This window comes from Microcaecilia unicolor, chromosome 3 (assembly GCF_901765095.1).
Source record: "Microcaecilia unicolor chromosome 3, aMicUni1.1, whole genome shotgun sequence".
Classification (NCBI taxonomy): Eukaryota; Metazoa; Chordata; class Amphibia; order Gymnophiona; family Siphonopidae; genus Microcaecilia; species Microcaecilia unicolor.
In genome coordinates, this window is record NC_044033.1 from 241,437,805 (window position 1) to 241,445,615 (window position 7,811).

Here is a 7,811-nt window from a genome sequence, read left to right on the forward strand (position 1 = left end):
GATTTCTATAAGAATCATACAAGTGGAACCCCAGTGTGAGGTTGGGTAAAAGCGCCAAATTGTTGTTAATTTCATCCAAAGCAGAAACAAAGGCCAGATAGTTATAGTATGTCTCTGGAAAAAAACTAGAACATGGAATGTCAGATAATATAGACTCAGAAAGCAACTTAAAAATATGGGGAAATGGGCATTCACTGAGGAAAAGACCATAATCTTCATCTCAACCCAGTCAGTAAAATAATATTTCTTTCTACAGATGAACACATTCCAATGAGCTTGGAGAAAAGGCGGCTGAGGGGAGATATGATAGCAGTCTATAAAATAATGAGTGGAGTTGAACGGGTAGATGTGAAGCGTCTGTTTACGCTTTCCAAAAATACTAGGACTAAGGGGCATGCGATTGAAGCTACAATGTAGTAAATTTAAAATGAATGGGAGAAAATATTTCTTCACTCAACGTGTATTTAAACTCTGGAATTCGATGCCAGCGAATGTGGTAAAGGCGGTTAGCTTAGCGGAGTTTTAAAAAGGTTTGGACGACTTCCTGAAGGAATCCATAGACCATTATTAAATGGACTTGGGGAAAATCCACTATTTCTGGGATAAGCAGTATAAAATGTTTTGTACTTTTTTGGGATCTTGCCAGGTATTTGTGACCTGGATTGGCCACTGTTGGAAACAGGATGCTGGGCTTGATGGACCTTTGGTCTTTCCCAGTATGGCAATACTTATGTACTTATGAGTTGACCTCAACCCATTGTATAGGGGCAGTAATAAGTCAATGGACATACCAAATGGATTCAGTGGTGACCTCTGGCTCTATGAGGACAAGCACTATTTCTGAAGGTTCTTCTGACTAGTGGCTAAAAGCATAGGCGTAGACTGGGGGGGGCGAGGGGGGGCAATGCTCCCCCAAACGACGACGAGGCGCCGCCGCGCCATTAGTTAAAAAAAAAAAAAAACACATGCAGGCACGCTCTCCTCTCCATCCGCTTGGCTTCCCTGCCCTCTCTGTCTGCGTCCCGCCTTCCTCTGAGGAAGGCGGGACGCAGACAGAGAGGACAGGGAAGCCAAGCAGACGGAGAGGAGCGTGTCCGTCTACCCCTCTCTCTTCCTCCCTCCCTCCGGTGCAGGCAGCAGTCTTTTTCAGCGTTCCTGGCAGCGGTAGCGATGTACACACTGCCTTCGGCTCTGCCCCAAAGCCTTCTCTTCAAGTTCCTGTTCCCGCATAGGTGGGAACAGGAACTTGAAGAGAAGGCTTCCAGGGCAGACACCGGTGCCGGAAAGAATATTTGAAGCGGGGGAGTCGGAGAAACTAAACAAATTCTCTGTAACCTTGGAGGATGTAATGGGTCAGTTCAGCAAGCTGAAGAGTAGTAAATCACCGGGACCTGATGGTATTCATCCCAGAGTATTAATAGAACTAAAAAATGAACTTGCGGAGCTACTGTTAGAAATATGCAATCTGTCCCTAAAATCGAGTGTAATACCGGAAGACTGGAGGGTAGCCAATGTTACTCCGATTTTTAAGAAAGGTTCCAGAGGAGATCCGGGAAATTATAGACCGGTGAGTCTGACGTCGGTGCCGGGCAAGATGGTGGAGGCTATTATTAAGAATAAAATTGCAGAGCATATACAAAAACATGGACTGATGAGACAAAGTCAGCACGGATTTAGTGAAGGGAAGTCTTGCCTCACCAATCTAATGCATTTTTTTGAGGGGGTAAGCAAACATGTGGACAATGGGGAGCCGGTTGATATTGTATATCTGGATTTTCAGAAGGCGTTTGACAAAGTGCCGCACGAAAGACTCCTGAAGAAATTGCAGAGTCATGGAATCGGAGGTAGGGTATTATTATGGATTAAGAACTGGTTGAAAGATAGGAAGCAGAGAGTAGGATTGCGTGGCCAGTATTCTCAGTGGAGGAGGGTAGTTAGTGGGGTCCCGCAGGGGTCTGTGCTGGGTCCGTTGCTTTTTAATGTATTTATAAATGACCTAGAGATGGGAATAACTAGTGAGGTAATTAAATTCGCCGATGACACAAAATTATTCAGGGTCGTCAAGTCGCAGGAGGAATGTGAACGATTACAGGAGGACCTTGCGAGACTGGGAGAATGGGCGTGCAAGTGGCAGATGAAGTTCAATATTGACAAGTGCAAAGTGATGCATGTGGGTAAGAGGAACCCGAATTATAGCTACGTCTTGCAAGGTTCCGCGTTAGGAGTTACGGATCAAGAAAGGGATCTGGGTGTCGTCGTCGATGATACGCTGAAACCTTCTGCTCAGTGTGCTGCTGCGGCTAGGAAAGCGAATAGAATGTTGGGTGTTATTAGGAAGGGTATGGAGTCCAGGTGTGCGGATGTTATAATGCCGTTGTATCGCTCCATGGTGCGACCGCACCTGGAGTATTGTGTTCAGTACTGGTCTCCGTATCTCAAAAAAGATATAGTAGAATTGGAAAAGGTACAGCGAAGGGCGACGAAAATGATAGTGGGGATGGGACGACTTTCCTATGAAGAGAGGCTGAGAAGGCTAGGGCTTTTCAGCTTGGAGAAGAGACGGCTGAGGGGAGATATGATAGAAGTGTATAAAATAATGAGTGGAATGGATCGGGTGGATGTGAAGCGACTGTTCACGCTATCCAAAAATACTAGGACTAGAGGGCATGAGTTGAAGCTACAGTGTGGTAAATTTAAAACGAATCGGAGAAAATTTTTCTTCACCCAACGTGTAATTAGACTCTGGAATTCATTGCCGGAGAACGTGGTACGGGCGGTTAGCTTGACGGAGTTTAAAAAGGGGTTAGATAGATTCCTAAAGGACAAGTCCATAGACCGCTATTAAATGGACTTGGAAAAATTCCGCATTTTTAGGTATAACTTGTCTGGAATGTTTTTACGTTTGGGGAGCGTGCCAGGTGCCCTTGACCTGGATTGGCCACTGTCGGTGACAGGATGCTGGGCTAGATGGACCTTTGGTCTTTCCCAGTATGGCACTACTTATGTACTTATGTACTTATGTACATCGCTACCACTGCCAGGAACGCTGAAAAAGCTGAAGACTGTTGCCTGTGCCGGAGGGAGGGAGGAAGAGAGGGGGTAAACGGAGTCACCATCTTGGACCTCGCGACGGGGGGGGCAAGAGAAGGAAGATGGATGGAACTGCGAAGGGTGGGGAGCAGAGGGAAGGAGCAAGAGATGGATGGGACTGGGAGGGGTGGGGAGCAGAGGGAAGGAGCAAGAGATGGATGGGACTGGGAGGGGTGGGGAGCAGAGGGAAGGAGCAAGAGATGGTTGGGACTGGGAGGGGTGGGGAGCAGAGGGAAGGAGCAAGAGATGGTGGGGAGCAGAGGGAAGGAGCAAGAGATGGATGGGACTGGGAGGGGTGGGGAGCAGAGGGAAGGAGCAAGAGATGGTTGGGACTGGGAGGGGTGGGGAGCAGAGGGAAGGAGCAAGAGATGGATGGGACTGGGAGGGGTGGGGAGCAGAGGGATGGACCAGGAGATGGATGGGATTGGGAGAGGTCAGGCACAGCAGAGGGAAGGAGCAGAAGATGGATGGGATGGAGGGATGGTGAGCAGAGGGAAGGAGCAAGAGATGGATGGGACTGGGAGGGTGGGGAGCAGAGGGAAGCCTACTGGAAAGAAGACACTGCATAAAACAGAAGACACTGGGACCAAAGCGAATAGAAAAACTAAATGATCAGACAACAAAGGTAGATAAAAGTATTTTATTCATAATTTATTAATTGAAATGTGTCAGCTTTTTGAAATGTGCATCTGTGATATTTTGCCTGTAAATTTCAATTTCTTCCTCCATATTAGCATATTAATTTGCATATGTATATATGTAAATGATATGCTAATATGCTCCGCCCATTCTTTGCCCCCCCAAAAGAAACAGTCAAACTACGCCTATGGCTAAAAGTGACCCCGAGTTAGCAGTTGAATGAGTCCTTTAATATTTATGGACATCTGCTATGGCATCTGAGGTCTTTTCCTCCACATATTTGATTTTTAAGCTTGAAAAAGTATACAATGTGCAAGTTTAGGTACTAGGTTGTCAGTGATAATTGATTTTCACAATTTTGGTTGGAGTTGCTTATTCAAAAATACAATCCTGGAAGCCCAGACCAGATATATTCCATGTATCAAGAAAGAAGGAAGGAAGGAAGGCCAAATGACATTTGGCAAGGTTAAAAAGTGAGATGAAGGAAACTATTAGAGCTAAAAGAAAATGGGAGAAGGATCCAACTGAAAATAATAAGAAACAGGAAAAGTAGACTTCCGGTGACGTCACTGTCCTCGATGGAGGCTTGATCCTGTTGCTCCCGACCAACCCAGCCAATATAGCAAAATTTAGCACTTCAAACGTCGAAATCTCTACCTATGTTACGGACTGAAACTTACCTGAAGTAAGGGACGGTACGATGTCTCAAAAATTGAAAAGTTCAGAGGCCAAAGGAGGGGGACGTAGCAGTCAACGCGTGTCCAAAACTCCATCACGCCATGTTTCGCTGCAGCCTGAGGAGGCCTCAGATTTTGAATCTGGGAGATCAGAGGAAGAAACAGGTGCAGTTAGAAAATCGCATTCCGCACGATTGCTCCTTGAGCTTCGAAAAGACTTAGCGCATATGAAGGCGGATATTGTTGAAAGAATTGACAACTTGCGAGGTGAGCTTAAGGAAGTGGGAGCACGTATTGAAGACTTGGAACTGCGTATGGATGAGCACGTGGAATATGTGCAGCAAATGAAGCAGCGAGAAGACGGAGTTGAAACGCAGCTGACTGACCTACAATATAAACTTGATGACATTGAAAACCGCAGCAGACGCAAGAACTTGCGATTTCGGGGAGTGCCAGAAACAGGGGCTCAGGAAGAAGTCCTGAGAATTGTACAGGAGATTTGTGGGCAATTATTAGCTGCAATGCCGGACACCCCTATGCCAGAAATTGAACGGGCACATAGAGCTTTGGGGGCTCCCCAGAATAATAAACCGAGGGACATAGTTGTCAGGTTTTGGAAATTTTCTGAAAAAGAAAGTATACTTGCTCAGGCTCGCCAGCAAAAAGAGCTGCGATATAGTGATTCTTTGATTACAATATATCAAGATTTGTCTGCACATACGTTGCAATGGTGTAGGGAGATGAAACCAGTATTGGCAACACTGAACAAACACAACATTAAGTACCGATGGTCCTTTCCATTTGCATTATGTTTTGCTGTAGCAGGCAAATCCCACCGGATGCGTACTGTTGCAGATGCGAAGCAGTTGCTACAAGAGGCAGGTCTGATGGAAATGGAAGCTGAGGACACCACAGTGGCAGACAAGGCTCGGGACAAAGTCCGTCAATGGCAGCAAGTGTTTAATAAAGTGAAGAAGCCACGATTGGCGGCAGCACGACATGCAACTTGAACTGTGAATGACACAGGGCTGTGTCTTATTTCTCCTTCTCGGGCTGACAAAGCCACCAGGAATACGAGAGGAACACTGTTATTTCTCTTTGTAACTATACCAAGTTTGAAGACAGGCTTCTGGGTGTGTGGGGGGGGGATGGGATAGAAGGCTGGGGATGAGGCTGTTGGCCTTGTTGGGAGTTCAGTGTGGTAGAGGGGAGAAGGTTTTTCTCTCTCTGCCACATAGAAAATATTGTTTGGGGAGGGAGGGGGGTGGGGAATATGTTTGTTTTCAGAGCCTAAGTGGGGGGAAGTTCTATACCAAACGAGATTTAATGCTTATATATATAACTTGCTTTCTTTTTGAGAAAGATGATGTCTGACTTGAAGATACTTACTTTAAATGTTAAGGGTTTAAATGCTCCAAGAAAAAGACAGTTGATATACCAAGAACTAGCTAGAGTGCGACCGCAGGTGGTAATGTTACAAGAAACACACTTGAAGCATGCACATGAATATCTGTTTCGTCCAGCATATTATTCAAAAAATTTTTTTGCCTCTGATATCGCGAATAGTAAGAAACGAGGAGTGGCCTTACTTTTTCATGATAGCATACCTATACAGATCCAGCAAATCAAAAGAGACCCAGCTGGCCGTTTTCTGTTTGTTCGTGGAACGCTGGAGTCTAGGGAATACACTTGGGGATCTATTTATGGGCCAAATACGGGCCAGGCCTCATTTTTCAAAACATTGAAGAAAAGTGTGTGATCTGTAGAGGGAGGCTATCTTATTTTTGGAGGCGACTTTAATGCCACCATGAACCCAGTGCTGGACCGGTCGGGGACAGTTTCTCGGGCGGACAGAACACTGGCTGAACATCTGGCTTCCTGTGTAGAAGAGATGGGGCTTTTTGATGTTTGGCGAGATGGACATCTGCTTGACCGAGACTACTCCTTTTATTCTTCAGTGCATGCTTCATACTCTCGCATCGATTTTCTTTTTGTAGATAAGTTACTGGGAGGACATGTGAGAGATGCAAAAATAGGAAACATAACTATTTCGGACCATGCCCCGTGCACAGTATTGCTTTCTGTTCCTAGTGAAGATGGCTCCCATAGGCAATGGGCCTTGAATAATACTATGCTTAAAGATGAGCAGATTTGCAAGAACTATGTGAAAGTACTTAAAGAATATTTAAGCTTTAATTTGGGATCTGGTCCCTCCATTGCTGTAGTATGGGAAGCTTTGAAAGCAGTCTCACGAGGGCATTTTATGACAGTGGCTGGACGCCTCAAACGGCAGAAAGAATACCTGAAGCGGTATTGGAGGAACCAGATTGTAGATCTTGAAGTTCAACATAAACGCACAGGCTCCCCTGTGATCTATAGATCACTCCAGAAGGCGAGATTGCAGTTAGATGCACTGCTCGCTAAGGAGCTAGATTTTGTTAATGAAAAACTCCATTTACATGCTTATAAAGAGAAAAATAAAATTAGTCGTCAATTGGCACTTCGGTTGCGTAAACTTAGGGTGGATAGAAATATATTTAGGATCAAAGATAGGGAGGGTAAGATTCTCTCCACATCTCAAGCTATTAGAAACCGATTTCAGGCTTTTTATGCTGAATTATACACTAATGACCCCTCTATTCAAAATACTGCTATTCAGGCATACTTAGAGAAATTGAATCTCCCATCCCTACGACAGGACCATTGGGATATGTTGGAAGCTAAGATTGATGTTAAGGAAGTACTCACAGCTATTAAGTCACTAAAGACAGGTAAATCACCGGGCATGGATGGATATACGGGGGAATACTATAAAGCTTTTGCCCCATATCTTGCACCAGTTTTAACTGAGGTCCTAAATTATGTGCGGGAGGGAGGAAACTTACCCCCTACCATGAAGGATGCGTGGATAGCAGTTATCCCTAAGCCTAACAAGGAGGTGACTGAGTGCGCCTCTTACCGCCCGATTTCCATACTTAATGTTGATGTACGTATTCTGGCTAAAGTAATGGCAACTCGGTTGGTGAATGTCCTACCAAACTTGGTGCATTCAGATCAGGTGGGTTTTCTTTTGGGAAGACAAGCCTCTGACAATATTAGAAGGACGTTGGATGTGCTATACTTGGCGAAACAAACACGATCCTCATGCTGTTTACTTAGTATCGATGCCGAAAAAGCATTTGATAGAGTGCACTGGGCCTTTTTGCATATGGTATTACAGAGGTTTGGCTTTGGGCCTATGTTTAGAGGCTTGATCCAGGAACTATACGCAGCTCCTAGGGCATGTGTCAGAATTAATGGCTGCACTTCTTCCTTTTTTGAACTACATCGAGGTACACGCCAGGGGTGCCCTCTTTCCCCTCTTTTATTTGCCCTTGTAATGGAACCTTTAGCGTATAACATTAG